The 21,058-nt window shown below is 42.0% G+C and overlaps 15 non-coding genes across 15 annotated transcripts; 9 read left to right on the top strand and 6 right to left on the bottom strand.

The window, feature by feature from the left end:
* Positions 1-234: 234 nt before the first annotated feature.
* Positions 235-308, bottom strand: TRNAT-AGU (transfer RNA threonine (anticodon AGU)). Its single transcript has one exon. It is a non-coding gene; the product is annotated as a tRNA-Thr (tRNA).
* A 1,423-nt stretch (positions 309-1,731) lies between these two features.
* TRNAS-UGA (transfer RNA serine (anticodon UGA)) lies at positions 1,732-1,813 on the top strand. Its single transcript has one exon. It is a non-coding gene; the product is annotated as a tRNA-Ser (tRNA).
* Positions 1,814-3,860: 2,047 nt separating this feature from the next.
* On the top strand, positions 3,861-3,942 carry TRNAS-UGA (transfer RNA serine (anticodon UGA)). The gene has a single exon. It is a non-coding gene; the product is annotated as a tRNA-Ser (tRNA).
* Positions 3,943-4,492: 550 nt separating this feature from the next.
* On the bottom strand, positions 4,493-4,566 carry TRNAT-AGU (transfer RNA threonine (anticodon AGU)). Its single transcript has one exon. It is a non-coding gene; the product is annotated as a tRNA-Thr (tRNA).
* A 1,422-nt stretch (positions 4,567-5,988) lies between these two features.
* TRNAS-UGA (transfer RNA serine (anticodon UGA)) lies at positions 5,989-6,070 on the top strand. The gene has a single exon. It is a non-coding gene; the product is annotated as a tRNA-Ser (tRNA).
* A 552-nt stretch (positions 6,071-6,622) lies between these two features.
* On the bottom strand, positions 6,623-6,696 carry TRNAN-AUU (transfer RNA asparagine (anticodon AUU)). Its single transcript has one exon. It is a non-coding gene; the product is annotated as a tRNA-Asn (tRNA).
* Positions 6,697-8,120: 1,424 nt separating this feature from the next.
* TRNAS-UGA (transfer RNA serine (anticodon UGA)) lies at positions 8,121-8,202 on the top strand. Its single transcript has one exon. It is a non-coding gene; the product is annotated as a tRNA-Ser (tRNA).
* A 550-nt stretch (positions 8,203-8,752) lies between these two features.
* Positions 8,753-8,826, bottom strand: TRNAT-AGU (transfer RNA threonine (anticodon AGU)). The gene has a single exon. It is a non-coding gene; the product is annotated as a tRNA-Thr (tRNA).
* Positions 8,827-10,249: 1,423 nt separating this feature from the next.
* Positions 10,250-10,331, top strand: TRNAS-UGA (transfer RNA serine (anticodon UGA)). Its single transcript has one exon. It is a non-coding gene; the product is annotated as a tRNA-Ser (tRNA).
* A 550-nt stretch (positions 10,332-10,881) lies between these two features.
* TRNAT-AGU (transfer RNA threonine (anticodon AGU)) lies at positions 10,882-10,955 on the bottom strand. The gene has a single exon. It is a non-coding gene; the product is annotated as a tRNA-Thr (tRNA).
* Positions 10,956-14,445: 3,490 nt separating this feature from the next.
* On the top strand, positions 14,446-14,527 carry TRNAS-UGA (transfer RNA serine (anticodon UGA)). The gene has a single exon. It is a non-coding gene; the product is annotated as a tRNA-Ser (tRNA).
* Positions 14,528-16,577: 2,050 nt separating this feature from the next.
* On the top strand, positions 16,578-16,659 carry TRNAS-UGA (transfer RNA serine (anticodon UGA)). Its single transcript has one exon. It is a non-coding gene; the product is annotated as a tRNA-Ser (tRNA).
* Positions 16,660-17,209: 550 nt separating this feature from the next.
* TRNAT-AGU (transfer RNA threonine (anticodon AGU)) lies at positions 17,210-17,283 on the bottom strand. Its single transcript has one exon. It is a non-coding gene; the product is annotated as a tRNA-Thr (tRNA).
* Positions 17,284-18,707: 1,424 nt separating this feature from the next.
* TRNAS-UGA (transfer RNA serine (anticodon UGA)) lies at positions 18,708-18,789 on the top strand. The gene has a single exon. It is a non-coding gene; the product is annotated as a tRNA-Ser (tRNA).
* Positions 18,790-20,837: 2,048 nt separating this feature from the next.
* TRNAS-UGA (transfer RNA serine (anticodon UGA)) lies at positions 20,838-20,919 on the top strand. Its single transcript has one exon. It is a non-coding gene; the product is annotated as a tRNA-Ser (tRNA).
* The last annotated feature ends 139 nt before the right edge of the window (positions 20,920-21,058 follow it).

The following is a 21,058-nucleotide window of genomic DNA, read 5'->3' as shown; positions in this document are numbered from 1 at the left end:
AATAAATATGGAAATATACCAGTTTCAGCTTTATTTTTCTCACAAAACCCATAATAAATATGGATGAATACAGATAAAGTTGACAACAAATTAAATATGGATAAATACAGACGGAAATGTCAAAAAATAAACACCATAAAACCGGGAGCCCTAAATATAATAGGACCAACTGGGTGTACAAAGAATGAGTCTATTATCTAACAGTACCTCTTCTATGAGGTTGTGTAAAACAAAAGGTACTGCTGAGATTCGAACTCAGGATCTCCTGTTTACTAGACAGGCGCTTTAACCAACTAAGCCACAGCACCTACTCTGTTTCACAACTCACCACTGTACCTTCTGTCCTGGTGTCACTGTGAGGCCCTGCATATTTTTCTGTCTTGAAAGATTTGATATTTTTCAGCTGCTACCGAAAAGAAAATGGAGAAGAAAAATCTGATATTAAGATGGAAATATTACAAAGAGGGTCATGAAAAACTAATATCATTATACGTACGTATCTGTATTTATTTTCTAAAGTTTTACACTGATGGGCCAGGGGCTCAATGCATTCGTTAAACTAAACCAGATTACAATTATTTAAAGGTCACCAATATACACAAGATCATTCCTGATGCCTACATTACCCATGTGCTCTTTCCTTCACCTCTCGTGGCCTCTGGACATCCCACCAAGAAGCAGAGGAACCGCAACTCACGGAGAGAAAGTGTCACCTAAGTGACACGTCCATGTTCAAACAGCGCTTCACAAAGTGCACTTTGAGAGACCCAAGAAAACTTGGCAGAGGCGGGTATCACAGCAAGGAGGGCTGATAACCCGCAGTGCCCTTTACATGGCTATAGCAATAGTCACCCTGGTCCTGGTCCAAACATCAGCCACCAGAGCTCAGTAAATTACCAGAATAAACAACAACCCTATATGGTGTTTTTATAGCCTTGTTTTTTAATGGATTTCTTTTCTACTTTATGGAAAAGGTGTTGCCCGTACGGAGATCGAACTCACAGCCTTGGTGTTACTAGCACCATGCTCTAACCAACTGACCTAACCGGCCAAAGCATAATGTGATACTAAAGGAGTTCTATTGAAACTGAAGAGGCAGTGACTGTACACAGAGACATTGAATAGACAGACAGACAGTCCATTGCTGACCCATCATAGTTTCAGGCCAAGACATTGAAGCGCTCCAATAATCCTGCACCAATTCGCACACACCGGGGATCATCACCAAAGAACACAGATAGTATTTAATGAGCTGCACTGAACGTGCTTCAATAACAAGAGCTGCACGACCATCACTCCCCAGAAAAGATGGATTGAAGGCAAGAATCATCCGCAGACCCTCCCATCTGCCACACTCATCCAGAAAGGTACTGGTCTCGGCTTGGTAGCACTCGCATGCTCAATGCTATGCAGGTTCATCTCACACCCGAGCTTAATCCATACCACACACTGTCACTCACTGGGCTCTCAATCCTTAACCCTTCACTTCCTGTACCTTTTTCTCTGTACTCCTTACCCAATCTCTCATACCTGCCCCTCCCTTTACTTTCATAGAGCTGGACCCTTGCTGCGCCTTCTTCTGTGATTCTCCAGAGAACACAGTTTATAACCTTATAAAGAAGATTATGTGCTCAATATTGTCTGCGCCTTCCCTTCATTACCTAACATCTTTTACCCATACTATAGACCAATTTACAGCTTATTTATGAGTGAGTGCACATCTTGAAAGGTGTAGTCGTGGCCGAGTGGTTAAGGCGATGGACTTGAAATCCATTGGGGTCTCCCCGCGCAGGTTCGAATCCTGCCGACTACGCTTTCCTTTTTATTATGTCATTACATTTTGACGTGGAAACTAATTATGTGGTTCGTAACCATCTGCATATCCGCATAATTGTGTCTTTGCTACTCTTGTGCTAAGTGTGCTGCACCTGTTGTTTGAAGCTTGCATTACTGCTTCCCATGTTGTACTTTGATGGCAGTGCAGCTTAAAAACATCTTTTCACTTCACGAAACCAAACTGATACTGAAATGCGCATACTCTCATATAAGTGAATTGATTTATCTTCTGCATTTGTTCATATCACTAACACCTGGCAGACATTAAAGCATGGCTGCATATTTATTGGTTAAATAAATATGGAAATATACCAGTTTCAGCTTTATTTTTCTCACAAAACCCATAATAAATATGGATGAATACAGATAAAGTTGACAACAAATTAAATATGGATAAATACAGACGGAAATGTCAAAAAATAAACACCATAAAACCGGGAGCCCTAAATATAATAGGACCAACTGGGTGTACAAAGAATGAGTCTATTATCTAACAGTACCTCTTCTATGAGGTTGTGTAAAACAAAAGGTACTGCTGAGATTCGAACTCGGGATCTCCTGTTTACTAGACAGGCACTTTAACCAACTAAGCCACAGCACCTACTCTGTTTCATACTCACCACTGTACCTTCTGTCCTGGTGTCACTGTGAGGCCCTGCATATGTTTCTGTCTTGAAAGATTTGATATTTTTCAGCTGCTACCGAAAAGAAAATGGAGAATTAAAATCTGATATTAAGATGGAAATATTACAAAGAGGGTCATGAAAAACTAATATCATTATACGTACGTATCTGTATTTATTTTCTAAAGTTTTACACTGATGGGCCAGGGGCTCAATGCATTCGTTAAACTAAACCAGATTACAATTATTTAAAGGTCACCAATATACACAAGATCATTCCTGATGCCTACATTACCCATGTGCTCTTTCCTTCACCTACTCGTGACCTCTGGACATCCCTCCAAGAAGCAGAGGAACCGCAACTCACGGAGAGAAAGTGTCACATCAGTGACGCGTCCATGTTCAAACAGCACTTCACAAAGTGCACTTTGAGAGACCCAAGAAAACTTGGCAGAGGCGGGTATCACAGCAAGGAGGGCTGATAGCCCGCAGTGCCCTTTACATGGCTATAGCAATACTCACCCTGGTCCTGGTCCAAACATCAGCCACCAGGGCTCAGTAAATTACCAGAATAAACAACAACCCTATATGGTGTTTTTATAGCCTTGTTTTTTAATGGATTTCTTTTCTACTTTATGGAAAAGGTGTTGCCCGTACGGAGATCGAACTCACAGCCTTGGTGTTATTAGCACCATGCTCCAACCAACTGACCTAACCGGCCAAAGCATAATGCGATACTAAAGGAGTTCTATTGAAACTGAAGAGGCAGTGACTGTACACAGAGACATTGAATAGACAGACAGACAGGCCATTGCTGACCCATCATAGTTTCAGGCCAAGACATTGAAGCGCTCCAATAATCCTGCACCAATTCGCACACACCGGGGAGCATCACCAAAGAACACAGATAGTATTTAATGAGCTGCACTGAACGTGCTTCAATAACAAGAGCTGCACGACCATCACTCCCCAGAAAAGATGGATTGAAGGCAAGAATCATCCGCAGACCCTCCCATCTGCCACACTCATCCAGAAAGGTACTGGTCTCGGCTTGGTAGCACTCGCATGCTCAATGCTATGCAGGTTCATCTCACACCCGAGCTTAATCCATACCACACACTGTCACTCACTGGGCTCTCAATCCTTAACCCTTCACTTCCTGTACCTTTTTCTCTGTACTCATTACCCAATCTCTCATACCTGCCCCTCCCTTCACTTTCATAGAACTGGACATTTGCTGCGCATTCTTCTGTGATTCTCCAGAGAACACAGTTTATAACCTTATAAAGAAGATTATGTGCTCAATATTGTCTGCGCCTTCCCTTCATTAACTAACATCTTTTACCCATACTATAGACCACATTACAGCTTATTTATGAGCGAGTGCACATCTTGAAAGGTGTAGTCGTGGCTGAGTGGTTAAGGCGATGGACTTGAAATCCATTGGGGTCTCCCCGCGCAGGTTCGAATCCTGCCGACTACGCTTTCCTTTTTATTATGTCATTACATTTTGACGTGGAAACTAATTATGTGGTTCGTAAACATCTGCATATCCGCATAATTGTGTCTTTGCTACTCTTGTGCCAAGTGTGCTGCACCTGTTGTTTGAAGCTTGCATTACTGCTTCCCATGTTGTACTTTGATGGCAGTGCAGCTTAAAAACATCTTTTCACTTCACAAAACCAAACTGATACTGAAATGCGCATACTCTCATATAAATGAATTGATTTATCTTCTGCATTTGTTCATATCACTAACACCTGGCAGACATTAAAGCATGGCTGCATATTTATTGGTTAAATAAATATGGAAATATACCAGTTTCAGCTTTATTTTTCTCACAAAACCCATAATAAATATGGATGAATACAGATAAAGTTGACAACAAATTAAATATGGATAAATACAGACGGAAATGTCAAAAAATAAACACCATAAAACCGGGAGCCCTAAATATAATAGGACCAACTGGGTGTACAAAGAATGAGTCTATTATCTAACAGTACCTCTTCTATGAGGTTGTGTAAAACAAAAGGTACTGCTGAGATTCAAACTCAGGATCTCCTGTTTACTAGACAGGCACTTTAACCAACTAAGCCACAGCACCTACTCTGTTTCATGACTCACCACTGTACCTTCTGTCCTGGTGTCACTGTGAGGCCCTGCATATTTTTCTGTCTTGAAAGATTTGATGTTTTTCAGCTGCTACCGAAAAGAAAATGGAGAAGAAAAATCTGATATTAAGATGGAAATATTACAAAGAGGGTCATGAAAAACTAATATCATTATACGTACGTATCTGTATTTATTTTCTAAAGTTTTACACTGATGGGCCAGGGGCTCAATGCATTCGTTAAACTAAACCAGATTACAATTATTTAAAGGTCACCAATATACACAAGATCATTCCTGATGCCTACATTACCCATGTGCTCTTTCCTTCACCTCTCGTGGCCTCTGGACATCCCACCAAGCAGCAGAGGAACCGCAACTCACGGAGAGAAAGTGTCACCTAAGTGACGCGTCCATGTTCAAACAGCGCTTCACAAAGTGCACTTTGAGAGACCCAAGAAAATTTGGCAGAGGCGGGAATCACAGCAAGGAGGGCTGATAGCCCGCAGTGCCCTTTACATGACTATAGCAATACTCACCCTGGTCCTGGTCCAAACATAAGCCACTAGAGCTCAGTAAATTACCAGAATAAACAACAACCCTATATGGTGTTTTTATAGCCTTGTTTTTTAATGCATGTCTTTTCTACTTTATGGAAAAGGTGTTGTCCGTACGGAGATCAAACTCACAGCCTTGGTGTTACTAGCACCATGCTCTAACCAACTGACCTAACCGGCCAAAGCATAATATGATACTCAAGGAGTTCTATTGAAACTGAAGAGGCAGTGACTGTACACAGAGACATTGAATAGACAGACAGACAGGCCATTGCTGACCCATCATAGTTTCAGGCCAAGACATTGAAGCGCTCCAATAATCCTGCACCAATTCGCAAACACCGGGGAGCATCACCAAAGAACACAGATAGTATTTAATGAGCTGCACTGAACGTGCTTCAATAACAAGAGCTGCACGACCATCACTCCCCAGAAAAGATGGATTGAAGGCAAGAATCATCCGCAGACCCTCCCATCTGCCACACTCATCCAGAAAGGTACTGGTCTTGGCTTGGTAGCACTCGCATGCTCAATGCTATGCAGGTTAATCTCACACCCGAGCTTAATCCATACCACACACTGTCACTCACTGGGCTCTCAATCCTTAACCCTTCACTTCCTGTACCTTTTTCTCTGTACTCCTTACCCAATCTCTCATACCTGCACCTCCCTTCACTTTCATAGAACTGGACCCTTGCTGCACCTTCTTCTGTGATTCTCCAGAGAACACAGTTTATAACCTTCTAAAGAAGATTATGTGCTCAATATTGTCTGCGCCTTCCCTTCATTAACTAAATCTTTTACCCATACTATAGACCACATTACAGCTTATTTATGAGTGAGTGCACATCTTGAAAGGTGTAGTCGTGGCTGAGTGGTTCAGGCGATGGACTTGAAATCCATTGAGGCCTCCCCGTGCAGGTTTGAATCCTGCCGACTACGCTTTCCTTTTTAATCATGTCATTAAATTTTGACGTGGAAACTAATTATGTGGTTCGTAAACATCTGCATATCCGCATAATTGTGTCTTTGCTACTCTTGTGCTAAGTGTGCTGCACCTGTTGTTTGAAGCTTGCATTACTGCTTCCCATGTTGTACTTTGATGGCAGTGCAGCTTAAAAACATCTTTTCACTTCACAAAACCAAACTGATACTGAAATGCGCATACTCTCATATAAGTGAATTGATTTATCTTCTGCATTTGTTCATATCACTAACACCTGGCAGACATTAAAGCATGGCTGCATATTTATTGGTTAAATAAATATGGAAATATACCAGTTTCAGCTTTATTTTTCTCACAAAACCCATAATAAATATGGATGAATACAGATAAAGTTGACAACAAATTAAATATGGATAAATACAGATGGAAATGTCAAAAAAATAAACACCATAAAACCGGGAGCCCTAAATATAATAGGACTAACTGGGTTTACAAAGAATGAGTCTATTATCTAACAGTACCTCTTCTATGAGGTTGTGTAAAACAAAAGGAACTGCTAAGATTCGAACTCAGGATCTCCTGTTTAATAAACAGGCACTTTAACCAACTTAGCCACAGCACCTACTCTGTTTCACGACTCACCCCTGTACCTTCTGTCCTGGTGTCACTGTGAGGCCCTGCATATTTTTCTGTCTTGAAAGATTTGATATTTTTCAGCTGCTACCGAAAAGAAAATGGAGAAGAAAAATTTGATATTAAGATGGAAATATTACAAAGAGGGTCATGAAAAACTAATATCATTATACGTACGTATCTGTATTTATTTTCTAAAGTTTTACACTGATGGACCAGGGGCTCAATGCATTTGTTAAACTAAACCAGATTACAATGATTTAAAGGTCACCAATATAAACAAGATCATTTCCTGATGCCTACATTACCCATGTGCTCTTTCCTTCACCTCTTGTGACCTCTGGACATCCCACCAAGAAGCAGAGCAACCGCAACTAACGGAGAGAAAGTGTCACCTCAGTGACGCGTCCATGTTTAAACAGTGCTTCACAAAGTGCACTTTGAGAGACCCAAGAAAACTTGGCAGAGGCGGGTATCACAGCAAGGAGGGCTGATAGCCCGCAGTGCCCTTTACATGGCTATAGCAATACTCGCCCTGGTCCTGGTCCAAACATCAGCCACCAGAGCTCAGTAAATTACCAGAATAAACAACAACCCTATATTGTGTTTTTATAGCCTTGTTTTTTAATGGATTTCTTTTCTACTTTATGGAAAAGGTGTTGCCCGTACGGAGATCAAACTCACAGCCTTGGTGTTACTAGCACCATGCTCTAACCAACTGACCTAACCGGCCAAAGCATAATGTGATACTAAAGGAGTTCTATTGAAACTGAAGAGGCAGTGACTGTACACAGAGACATTGAATAGACAGACAGACAGGCCATTGCTGACCCATCATAGTTTCAGGCCAAGACATTGAAGCGCTCCAATAATCCTGCACCAATTCGCACACACCGGGGAGCATCACCAAAGAACACAGATAGTATTTAATGAGCTGCACTGAACGTGCTTCAATAACAAGAGCTGCACGACCATCACTCCCCAGAAAAGATGGATTGAAGGCAAGAATCATCCGCAGACCCTCCCATCTGCCACACTCATCCAGAAAGGTACTGATCTCGGCTTGGTAGCACTTGCATGCTCAATGCTATGCAGGTTCATCTCACACCCGAGCTTAATCCATACCACACACTGTCACTCACTGGGCTCTCAATCCTTAACCCTTCACTTCCTGTACCTTTTTTTCTGTACTCCTTACCCAATCTCTCATACCTGCCCCTCCCTTCACTTTCATAGAACTGGACACTTACTGCACCTTCTTCTGTGATTCTCCAGAGAACACAGTTCATAACCTTGTAAAGAAGATAATGTGCTCAATATTATCTGCGACTTCCCTTCATTAACTAACATCTTTTACCCATACTATAGACCACATTACAGCTTATTTATGAGAGAGTGCACATCTTGAAAGGTGTAGTCATGGCCGAGTGGTTAAGGCGTTGGACTTGAAATCCATTGGGGTCTCCCCACGCAGGTTCGAATCCTGCCGACTACGCTTTCCTTTTGATCATGTCATTATATTTTGACGTGGAAACTAATTATGTGGTTCATAAACATCTGCATATCCGCATAATTGTGTCTTTGCTACTCTTGTGCTAAGTGTGCTGCACCTGTTGTTTGAAGCTTGCATTACTGCTTCCCATGTTGTACTTTGATGACAGTGCAGCTTAAAAACATCTTTTCACTTCACAAAACCAAACTGATACTGAAATGCGCATACTCTCATATAAGTGAATTGATTTATTTCTGCATTTGTTCATATCACTAACACCTGGCAGACATTAAAGCATGGCTGCATATTTATTGGTTAAATAAATATGGAAATATACCAGTTTCAGCTTTATTTTTCTCACAAAACCCATAATAAAGATGGATGAATACAGATAAAGTTGACAACAAATTAAATATGGATAAATACAGACGGAAATGTCAAAAAAATAAACACCATAAAACCGGGAGCCCTAAATATAATAGGACCAACTGGGTTTACAAAGAATGAGCCTATTATCTAACAGTACCTCTTCTATGAGGTTGTGTAAAACAAAAGGTACTGCTGAGATTCGAACTCAGGATCTCCTGTTTACTAGACAGGCGCTTTAACCAACTAAGCCACAGCACCTACTCTGTTTCACGACTCTCCGCTGTACCTTCTGTCCTGGTATCACTGTGAGGCCCTGCATATTTTTCTGTCTTGAAAGATTTGATATTTTTCAGCTGCTACCGAAAAGAAAATGGAGAAGAAAAATCTGATATTAAGATGGAAATATTACAAAGAGGGTCATGAAAAACTAATATCATTATACGTACGGATCTGTATTTATTTTCTAAAGTTTTACACTGATGGGCCAGGGGCTCAATGCATTCGTTAAACTAAACCAGATTACAATTATTTAAAGGTCACCAATATACACAAGATCATTCCTGATGCCTACATTACCCATGTGCTCTTTCCTTCACCTCTCGTGACCTCTGAACATTTCCACCAAGAAGCAGAGGAACCGCAACTCACGGAGAGAAAGTGTCACCTCAGTGACGCGTCCATGTTCAAACAGCGCTTCACAAAGTGCACTTTGAGAGACCCAAGAAAACTTGGCAGAGGCAGGTATCACAGCAAGGAGGGCTGATAGCCCGCAGTGCCCTTTACATGGCTATAGCAATACTCATCCTGGTCCTGGTCCAAACATCAGCCACCAGAGCTCAGTCAATTACCAGAATAAACAACAACCCTATATGGTGTTTTTATAGCCTTGTTTTTTAATGGATTTCTTTTCTACTTCATGGAAAAGGTGTTGCCCGTACGGAGATCGAACTCACAGCCTTGGTGTTACTAGCACCATGCTCTAACCAACTGACCTCACCGGCCAAAGCATAATGTGATACTAAAGGAGTTCTATTGAAACTGAAGAGGCAGTGACTGTACACAGGGCCATTGAATAGACAGACAGACAGGCCATTTCTGACCCATCATAGTTTCAGGCCAAGACATTGAAGCGCTCCAATAATCCTGCACCAATTCGCACACACCGGGGAGCATCACCAAAGAACACAGATAGTATTTAAGTGAATCACTGAACGTGCTTCAATAACAAGAGCTGCACGACCATCACTCCCCAGAAAAGATGGATTGAAGGCAAGAATCATCCGCAGACCCTCCCATCTGCCACACTCATCCAGAAAGGTACTGGTCTCGGCTTGGTAGCACTCGCATGCTCAATGCTATGCAGGTTCATCTCACACCCGAGCTTAATCCATACCACACATTGTAACTCACTGGGCTCTCAATCCTTAACCCTTCACTTCCTGTACCTTTTTCTCTGTACTCCTTACCCAATCTCTCATACCTGCCCCTCCCTTCACTTTCATAGAACTGGACACTTGCTGCTCCTTCTTCTGTGATTCTCCAGAGAACACAGTTTATAACCTTCTAAATAAGTTAATGTGCTCAATATTGTCTGCGCTTTCCCTTCATTAACTAACATCTTTTACCCATACTATAGACCACATTACAGCTTATTTATGAGTGAGTGCACATCTTGAAAGGTGTAGTCGTGGCCGAGTGGTTAAGGCGATGGACTTGAAATCCATTGGGGTCTCCATGCGCAGGTTTGAATCCTGCTGACTATGCTTTCCTTTTTATCATGTCATTACATTTTGACGTGGAAACTAATTATGTGGTTCGTAAACATCTGCATATCCGCATAATTGTGTCTTTGCTACTCTTGTGCTAAGTGTGCTGCACCTGTTGTTTGAAGCTTGCATTACTGCTTCCCATGTTGTACTTTGATGGCAGTGCAGCTTAAAAACATCTTTTCACTTCACAAAACCAAACTGATACTGAAATGCGTATACTCTCATATAAGTGAATTGATTTATTTCTGCATTTGTTCATATCACTAACACCTGGCAGACATTAAAGCATGGCTGCATATTTATTGGTTAAATAAATATGGAAATATACCAGTTTCAGCTTTATTTTTCTCACAAAACCCATAATAAATATGGATGAATACAGATAAAGTTGACAACAGATTAAATATGGATAAATACAGACGGAAATGTCAAAAAAATAAACACCATAAAACCGGGAGCCCTAAATATAATAGGACCAACTGGGTTTACAAAGAATGAGTCTATTATCTAACAGTACCTCTTCTATGAGGTTGTGTAAAACAAAAGGAACTGCTGAGATTCGAACTCAGGATCTCCTGTTTACTAAACAGGCACTTTAACCAACTAAGCCACAGCACCTACTTTGTTTTACGAATCACCACTGTACCTTCTGTCCTGGTGTCACTGTGAGGCCCTGCATATTTTTCTGTCTTGAAAGATTTGATATTTTTCAGCTGCTACCGAAAAGAAAATGGAGAAGAAAAATCTGATATTAAGATGGAAATATTACAAAGAGGGTCATGAAAAACTAATATCATTATACGTACGTATCTGTATTTATTTTCTAAAGTTTTACACTGATGGACCAGGGGCTCAATGCATTCGTTAAACTAAACCAGATTACAAATATTTAAAGGTCACCAATATACACAAGATCATTCCTGATGCCTACATTACCCATGTGCTCTTTCCTTCACCTCTCGTGACCTCTGGACATCCCACCAAGAAGCAGAGGAACCGCAACTCACGGAGAGAAAGTGTCACCTCAGTGACGCGTCCATGTTCAAACAGCGCTTCACAAAGTGCACTTTGAGAGACCCAAGAAAATTTGGCAGAGGCGGGTATCACAGCAAGGAGGGCTGATAGCCCGCAGTGCCCTTAACATGACTATAGCAATACTCACCCTGGTCCTGGTCCAAACATCAGCCACTAGAGCTCAGTAAATTACCAGAATAAACAACAACCCTATATGATGTTTTTATAGCCTTGTTTTTTAATGCATGTCTTTTCTACTTTATGGAAAAGGTGTTGTCCGTACGGAGATCGAACTCACAGCCTTGGTGTTACTAGCACCATGCTCTAACCAACTGACCTAACCGGCCAAAGCATAATATGATACTAAAGGAGTTCAATTGAAACTGAAGAGGCAGTGACTGTACACAGAGACATTGAATAGACAGACAGACAGGCCATTGCTGACCCATCATAGTTTCAGGCCAAGACATTGAAGCGCTCCAATAATCCTGCACCAATTCGCAAACACCGGGGAGCATCACCAAAGAACACAGATAGTATTTAATGAGCTGCACTGAACGTGCTTCAATAACAAGAGCTGCACGACCATCACTCCCCAGAAAAGATGGATTGAAGGCAAGAATCATCCGCAGACCCTCCCATCTGCCACACTCATCCAAAAAGGTACTGGTCTCGGCTTGGTAGCACTTGCATGCTCAATGCTATGCAGGTTCATCTCACACCCGAGCTTAATCCATACCACACACTGTCACTCACTGGGCTCTCAATCCTTAACCCTTCACTTCCTGTACCTTTTTCTCTGTACTCCTTACCCAATCTCTCATACCTGCACCTCCCTTCACTTTCATGGTACTCCGATAAACTCAAGGAACTTAAGCGGCTGTGTAAACGGGTGGAAAGGAAGTGGAGAAAGGATTTTGCACCAGCTTTGAAAACCCAATATAAAGCCTCTCTCAGATCCTATAATAACTTACTAAAATCTACTCAAGCAGCATATTATCAGGGTAAAATCTCAGAAGCAGCTAATGCTCCTAGAGAGATTTTTAAAATCTTCCAATCTCTGGTGGCTACTCATAGACCTACTAATCCGGCTTTGGATCCTCAAAAACATTGTGAGGATCTAGCCGCTTTTTTTGCATCCAAAGTCTCCAATATTTATTTGACTTTTGCAACAACTCCACATAGTCCAGATGAATTGGAGACTAGCCCTGAAACGCCGGATGTGGTTACCCCTAATTCAGCTGGAGCTCTCAAAATCTTTCCGCTGCTTGATCTGGCCAATGTTGAAAGGCTCCTTAACCACCTAAAATCGGGCTCTCCTCAGGATGTTGCCCCCCCAACGGTTCTCAAGCAGGTCTCTGAAACAGTATGCCCGGTAATAATGCAGGTCATCAATGCCTCTTTAGCTTCAGGAGTAGTGCCCCCCAATTGGAAGAAGGCAAAGGTTCGTGCCCTACTGAAAAAACCTAATTTAGACCCGAAAGATCTGGCGAATTACAGGCCTATCTCGCTTCTCCCGAGCCTTGGTAAAATAGCCGAAAAACACGTCAACCAGGTTCTTTCCTCTTTTGCTGAGTCTTCTGGTGCATTACACTCATCCCAGACTGGATTCAGAGCCAAGCAAGGAACAGAAACTGCACTGGTGGCGGTAGTGGAGGCGACCAGGGCTATTGTAGATGCTGGAGGCTGCGCTGCGGTGGTCCTACTGGACCTCAGCGCAGCCTTCGATACTGTAAATCACTCTCTTCTGCTGCATAGGCTTCGCCATGCAGGGATTTCCGGTTTGGCTCTTAAATGGCTTCACTCCTTTCTATCAGATAGATATTTCTCCGTCTTTGAGGATGAGGTGTCATCAAGCCAGCTGCAACTGAGTCACGGCGTTCCCCAGGGATCATCCCTCAGCCCCACTCTGTTTAATATCTATATGAGACCTTTGGCTGAGGTGGTGCTTCCGTGGGGAATTCAGCTTGTCACCTACGCCGATGACACGCAGCTGGTTGTTTCCCTTGTGAGAGACGATACCTTACATCAGGGGATTAACAATCTTACCCCTTGTCTCTCCAATGTTCTTGATTGGATGACCTCGTCCTGTTTAAAGCTAAATGGAGCCAAAACAGACATCATGCTGCTGGGCTATAAAGCCCCAATCAATTTGGACCCCTGGTGGCCGCAGTGTCTTGGACCCCCTCCGAAGCCTAAGACCAAAAAAAAAAGTTTAGGGGTCTGGTTGGACTCTGCCCTGAACTTCCAGCATCAGGCTAACAAAGTAGCCGCGACCTGCTATGGGCTTATGAGAGTTCTTAAAAAAATCCTAGACCTGCTTCCTTTTGAAGCCAGACGTATATTAGTACAGTCGCTGGTTCTCTCGCGACTGGAATATGCTAATGCTATCTATCTGGGGGCCTCTGCAACTACAACAAAAACTTTGCAAGCTGTACAGAATTGTGCAGCTCGCTTACTCATGAAAGTCCCTAAACGGTCATCAGCAAAGCCCTCAATTAGACTGCTCCATTGGCTTCCAGTCCATGAAAGGATTGTGTTTAAGACTATGTGTTTGGCACATAAGTCCATTCACAACCTTGGCCCTTCCATTCTGGATCCTTTCTTTCGTCGTTATCACTCGGTCAGATCTCTAAGATCTAACCAACGCAATCTGCTCGTTGTGTCAAAGGTCAGGCTGGCCCGCATGGGTGGCCGCCGACTTTCGGTCCTAGCAGCTAAAGAATGGAATAAACTCCCTGACAACATCAGGCATGAATTAAATCATACTGCCTTTAGGAAGCAACTAAAGACATTCTTGTTTAATAACATTCTCTAATGCTTGATAGTGTCCTTGGTCTTGACAGCGCTGGGATGCTCTAGGGTAGCCATGCGCTATATAAGAAGGTATTCATTCATTCATTCATTCATTTCATAGAACTGGACCCTTGCTGCACCTTCTTCTGTGATTCTCCAGAGAACACAGTTTATAACCTTCTAAAGAAGATTATGTGCTCAATATTGTCTGCGCCTTCCCTTCATTAACTAACATCTTTTACCCATACTATAGACCACATTACAGCTTATTTATGAGTGAGTGCACATCTTGAAAGGTGTAGTCCTGGCCGAGTGGTTCAGGCAATGGACTTGAAATCCATTGGGGCCTCCCCGTGCAGGTTTGAATCCTGCCGACTACGCTTTCATTTTTAATCATGTCATTAAATTTTGACGTGGAAACTAATTATGTGGTTCGTAAACATCTGCATATCCGCATAATTGTGTCTTTGCTACTCTTGTGCTAAGTGTGCTGCACCTGTTGTTTGAAGCTTGCATTACTGCTTCCCATGTTGTACTTTGATGGCAGTGCAGCTTAAAAACATCTTTTCACTTCACAAAACCAAACTGATACTGAAATGCGCATACTCTCATATAAGTGAATTGATTTATCTTCTGCATTTGTTCATATCACTAACACCTGGCAGACATTAAAGCATGGCTGCATATTTATTGGTTAAATAAATATGGAAATATACCAGTTTCAGCTTTATTTTTCTCACAAAACCCATAATAAATATGGATGAATACAGATAAAGTTGACAACAAATTAAATATGGATAAATACAGATGGAAATGTCAAAAAAATAAACACCATAAAACCGGGAGCCCTAAATATAATAGGACTAACTGGGTTTACAAAGAATGAGTCTATTATCTAACAGTACCTCTTCTATGAGGTTGTGTAAAACAAAAGGAACTGCTGAGAATCGAACTCAGGATCTCCTGTTTACTAAACAGGCACTTTAACCAACTTAGCCACAGCACCTACTCTGTTTCACGACTCACCACTGTACCTTCTGTCCTGGTGTCACTGTGAGGCCCTGCATATTTTTCTGTCTTGAAAGATTTTATATTTTTCAGCTGCTAGCGAAAAGAAAATGGAGAAGAAAAATTTGATATTAAGATGGAAATATTACAAAGAGGGTCATGAAAAACTAATATCATTATACGTACGTATCTGTATTTATTTTCTAAAGTTTTACACTGATGGACCAGGGGCTCAATGCATTCGTTAAACTAAACCAGATTACAATGATTTAAAGGTCACCAATATACACAAGATCATTTCCTGATGCCTACATTACCCATGTGCTCTTTCCTTCACCTCTCGTGACCTCTGGACATCCCACCAAGAAGCAGAGGAACCGCAACTAACGGAGAGAAAGTGTCACCTCAGTGACGCGTCCATGTTTAAACAGTGCTTCACAAAGTGCACTTTGAGAGACCCAAGAAAACTTGGCAGAGGCGGGTATCACAGCAAGGAGGGCTGATAGCCCGCAGTGCCCTTTACATGGCTATAGCAATACTCACCCTGGTCCTGGTCCAAACATCAGCCACCAGAGCTCAGTAAATTACCAGAATAAACAACAACCCTATATGGTGTTTTTATAGCCTTGTTTTTTAATGGATTTCTTTTCTACTTTATAGAAAAGGTGTTGCCCGTACGGTGATCAAGCTCACAGCCTTGGTGTTACTAGCACCATGCTCTAACCAACTGACCTAACCGGCCAAAGCATAATGTGATACTAAAGGAGTTCTATTGAAACTGAAGAGGCAGTGACTGTACACAGAGACATTGAATAGACAGACAGACAGGCCATTGCTGACCCATCATAGTTTCAGGCCAAGACATTGAAGCGCACCAATAATCCTGCACCAATTCGCAAACACCGGGGAGCATCACCAAATAACACAGATAGTATTTAATGAGCTGCACTGAACGTGCTTCAATAACAAGAGCTGCACGACCATCACTCCTCAGAAAAGATGGATTGAAGGCAAGAATCATCCGCAGACCCTCCCATCTGCCACACTCATCCAGAAAGGTACTGGTCTCGGCTTGGTAGCACTCGCATGCTCAATGCTATGCAGGTTCATCTCACACCCGAGCTTAATCCATACCACACACTGTCACTCACTGGGCTCTCAATCCTTAACCCTTCACTTCCTGTACCTTTTTCTCTGTACTCCTTACCCAATCTCTCATACCTGCCCCTCCCTTCACTTTCATAGAACTGGACACTTGCTGCACCTTCTTCTGTGATTCTCCAGAGAACACAGTTCATAACCTTGTAAAGAAGATAATGTGCTCAATATTGTCTGTGACTTCCCTTAATTAACTAACATATTTTACCCATACTATAGACCACATTACAGCTTATTTATGAGTGAGTGCACATCTTGAAAGGTGTGGTCATGGCCGAGTGGTTAAGGCGATGGACTTGAAATCCATTGGGGTCTCCCCACGCAGGTTCGAATCCTGCCGACTACGCTTTCCTTTTGATCATGTCATTATATTTTGACGTGGAAACTAATTATGTGGTTCGTAAACATCTGCATATCCGCATCATTGTGTCTTTGCTACTCTTGTGCTAAGTGTGCTGCACCTGTTGTTTGAAGCTTGCATTACTGCTTCCCATGTAGTACATTGATGGCAGTGCAGCTTAAAAACATCTTTTCACCTCACAAAACCAAACTGATACTGAAATGCGTATACTCTCATATAAGTGAATTGATTTATTTCTGCATTTGTTCATATCACTAACACCTGGCAGACATTAAAGCATGGCTGCATATTTATTGGTTAAATAAATATGGAAATATACCAGTTTCAGCTTTATTTTTCTCACAAAACCCATAATAAAGATGGATGAATACAGATAAAGTTGACAACAAATTAAATATGGATAAATACAGACGGAAATGTCAAAAAAATAAACACCATAAAACCGGGAGCCCTAAATATAATAGGACCAACTGGGTTTACAAAGAATGAGCCTATTATCTAACAGTACCTCTTCTATGAGGTTGTGTAAAACAAAAGGTACTGCTAAGATTCGAACTCAGGATCTCCTGTTTACTAGACAGGCGCTTTAACCAACTAAGCCACAGCACCTACTCTGTTTCGCCACTCACCACTGTGCCTTCTGTCCTGGTGTCACTGTGAGGCCCTGCATATTTTTCTGTCTTGAAAGATTTGAAATTTTTCAGCTGCCGCCGAAAAGAAAATGGTGAAGAAAAATCTGATATTAAGATGGAAATATTACAAAGAGGGTCATGAAAAACTAATATCACTATACGTACGTATCTGTATTTATTTTCTAAAGTTTTACACTGATGGACCAGGGGCTCAATGCATTTGTTAAACTAAACCAGATTACAATGATTTAAAGGTCACCAATATACACAAGATCATTTCCTGATGCCTACATTACCCATGTGCTCTTTCCTTCACCTCTCGTGACCTCTGGACATCCCACCAAGAAGCAGAGGAACCGCAACTCACGGAGAGAAAGTGCCACCTCAGTGACACGTCCATGTTCAAACAGCGCTTCACAAAGTGCACTTTGAGAGACCCAAGAAAACTTGGCAGAGGCGGGTATCACAGCAAGGAGGGCTGATAGCCCGCAGTGCCCTTTACATGACTATAGCAATACTCAACCTGGTCCTAGTCTAAACATCAGCCACCAGAGCTCAGTAAATTACCAGAATAAACAACATCCCTATATGGTGTTTTTATAGCCTTGTTTTTTAATGCATGTCTTTTCTACTTTATGGAAAAGGTGCTGCCCGTACGGAGATCGAACTCACAGCCTTGGTGTTACTAGCACCATGCTCTAACCAACTGATCTAACCGGCCAAAGCATAATATGATACTAAAGGAGTTCTATTGAAACTGAAGAGGCAGTGACTGTACACAGAGACATTGAATAGACAGACAGACAGGCCATTGCTGACCCATCATAGTTTCAGGCCAAGACATTGAAGCGCTCCAATAACCCTGCACCAATTCGCACACACCGGGGAGCATCACCAAAGAACACAGATAGTATTTAATGAGCTGCACTGAACGTGCTTCAATAACAAGAGCTGTACGACCATCACTCCCTAGAAAAGATGGATTGAAGGCAAGAATCATCCGCAGACCCTCCCATCTGCCACACTCATCCAGAAAGGTACTGGTCTCGGCTTGGTAGCACTCGCATGCTCAATGCTATGCAGGTTCATCTCACACCCGAGCTTAATCCATACCACACACTGTCACTCACTGGGCTCTCAATCCTTAACCCTTCACTTCCTGTACCTTTTTCTCTGTACTCCTTACCCAATCTCTCATACCTGCCCCTCCCTTCACTTTCATAGAACTGGACACTTGCTGCACCTTCTTCTGTGATTCTCCAGAGAACACAGTTTATAACCTTGTAAAGAAGATAATGTGCTCAATATTGTCTGCGACTTCCCTTCATTAACTAACATCTTTTACCCATACTATAGACCACATTACAGCTTATTTATGAGTGAGTGCACATCTAGAAAGGTGTAGTCATGGCCGAGTGGTTAAGGCGATGGACTTGAAATCCATTGGGGTCTCCCAGCGCAGGTTCGAATCCTGCCGACTACGCTTTCCTTTTGATTATGTCATTACATTTTGACGTGGAAACTAATTATGTGGTTCGTAAACATCTGCATATCCGCATAATTGTGTCTTTCCTACTCTTGTGCTAAGTGTGCTGCACCTGTTGTTTGAAGCTTGCACTACTGCTTCCCATGTTGTACTTTGATGGCAGTGCAGCTTAAAAACATCTTTTCACTTCACAAAACCAAACTGATACTGAAATGCGCATACTCTCATATAAGTGAATTGATTTATTTCTGCATTTGTTCATATCACTAACACCTGGCAGACATTAAAGCATGGCTGCATATTTATTGGTTAAATAAATATGGAAATATACCAGTTTCAGCTTTATTTTTCTCACAAAACCCATAATAAATATGGATGAATACAGATAAAGTTGACAACAAATTAAATATGGATAAATACAGACGGAAATGTCAAAAAAATAAACACCATAAAACCGGGAGCCCTAAATATAATAGGACCAACTGGGTTTACAAAGAATGAGTCTATTATCTAACAGTACCTCTTCTATGAGGTTGTGTAAAACAAACTGGACTGCTGAGATTCGAACTCAGGATCTCCTGTTTACTAGACAGGCGGTTTAACCAACTAAGCCACAGCACCTACTCTGTTTCACGACTCACCACTGTACCTTCTGTCCTGGTGTCACTGTGATGCCCTGCATATTTTTCTGTCTTGAAAGATTTGATATTTTTCAGCTGCTACCGAAAAGAAAATGGAGAAGAAAAATCTAATATTAAGATGGAAATATTACAAAGAGAGTCATGAAAAACTAATATCATTATACGTACGTATCTGTATTTATTTTCTAAAGTTTTACACTGATGGACCAAGGGCTCAATGCATTCGTTAAACTAAACCAGATTACAATGATTTAAAGGTCACCAATATACACAAGATCATTTCCTGATGCCTACATTACCCATGTGCTCTTTCCTTCACCTCTCGTGACCTCTGGACATCCCACCAAGAAGCAGAGGAACCGCAACTCACGGAGAGAAAGTGTCACCTCAGTGACACGTCCATGTTCATACAGCGCTTCACAAAGTGCACTTTGAGAGACCCAAGAAAACTTGGCAGAGGCGGGTATCACAGCAAGGAGGGCTGATAGCCCGCAGTGCCCTTTACATGACTATAGCAATACTCACCCTGGTCCTGGTCCAAACATCAGCCACCAGAGCTCAGTAAATTACCAGAATAAACAACAACCCTATATGGTGTTTTTATAGCCTTGTTTTTTAATGCATGTCTTTTCTACTTTATGGAAAAGGTGTTGCCCGTACGGAGATCAAACTCACAGCCTTGGTGTTACTAGCACCATGCTCTAACCAACTGACCTAACCGGCCAAAGCATAATATGATACTAAAGGAGTTCTATTGAAACTGAAGAGGCAGTGACTGTACACAGAGACATTGAATAGACAGACAGACAGGCCATTGCTGACCCATCATAGTTTCAGGCCAAGACATTGAAGCGCTCCAATAACCCTGCACCAATTCGCACACACCGGGGAGCATCACCAAAGAACACAGATAGTATTTAATGAGCTGCACTGAACGTGCTTCAATAACAAGAGCTGTACGACCATCACTCCCTAGAAAAGATGGATTGAAGGCAAGAATCATCCGCAGACCCTCCCATCTGCCACACTCATCCAGAAAGGTACTGGTCTCGGCTTGGTAGCACTCGCATGCTCAATGCTATGCAGGTTCATCTCACACCCGAGCTTAATCCATACCACACACTGTCACTCACTGGGCTCTCAATCCTTAACCCTTCACTTCCTGTACCTTTTTCTCTGTACTCCTTACCCAATCTCTCATACCTGCCCCTCCCTTCACTTTCATAGAACTGGACACTTGCTGCACCTTCTTCTGTGATTCTCCAGAGAACACAGTTTATAACCTTGTAAAGAAGATAATGTGCTCAATATTGTCTGCGACTTCCCTTCATTAACTAACATCTTTTACCCATACTATAGACCACATTACAGCTTATTTATGAGTGAGTGCACATCTTGAAAGGTGTAGTCATGGCCGAGTGGTTAAGGCGATGGACTTGAAATCCATTGGGGTCTCCCAGCGCAGGTTCGAATCCTGCCGACTACGCTTTCCTTTTGATTATGTCATTACATTTTGACGTGGAAACTAATTATGTGGTTCGTAAACATCTGCATATCTGCATAATTGTGTCTTTCCTACTCTTGTGCTAAGTGTGCTGCACCTGTTGTTTGAAGCTTGCACTACT

The sequence above is a fragment of the Triturus cristatus genome, chromosome 4_2 (assembly GCF_964204655.1).
Source record: "Triturus cristatus chromosome 4_2, aTriCri1.1, whole genome shotgun sequence".
Taxonomy (NCBI): Eukaryota; Metazoa; Chordata; class Amphibia; order Caudata; family Salamandridae; genus Triturus; species Triturus cristatus.
The sequence above is the reverse complement of the archived record's forward strand: the minus strand, read 5'-3'. Positions and strand labels throughout refer to the sequence as shown.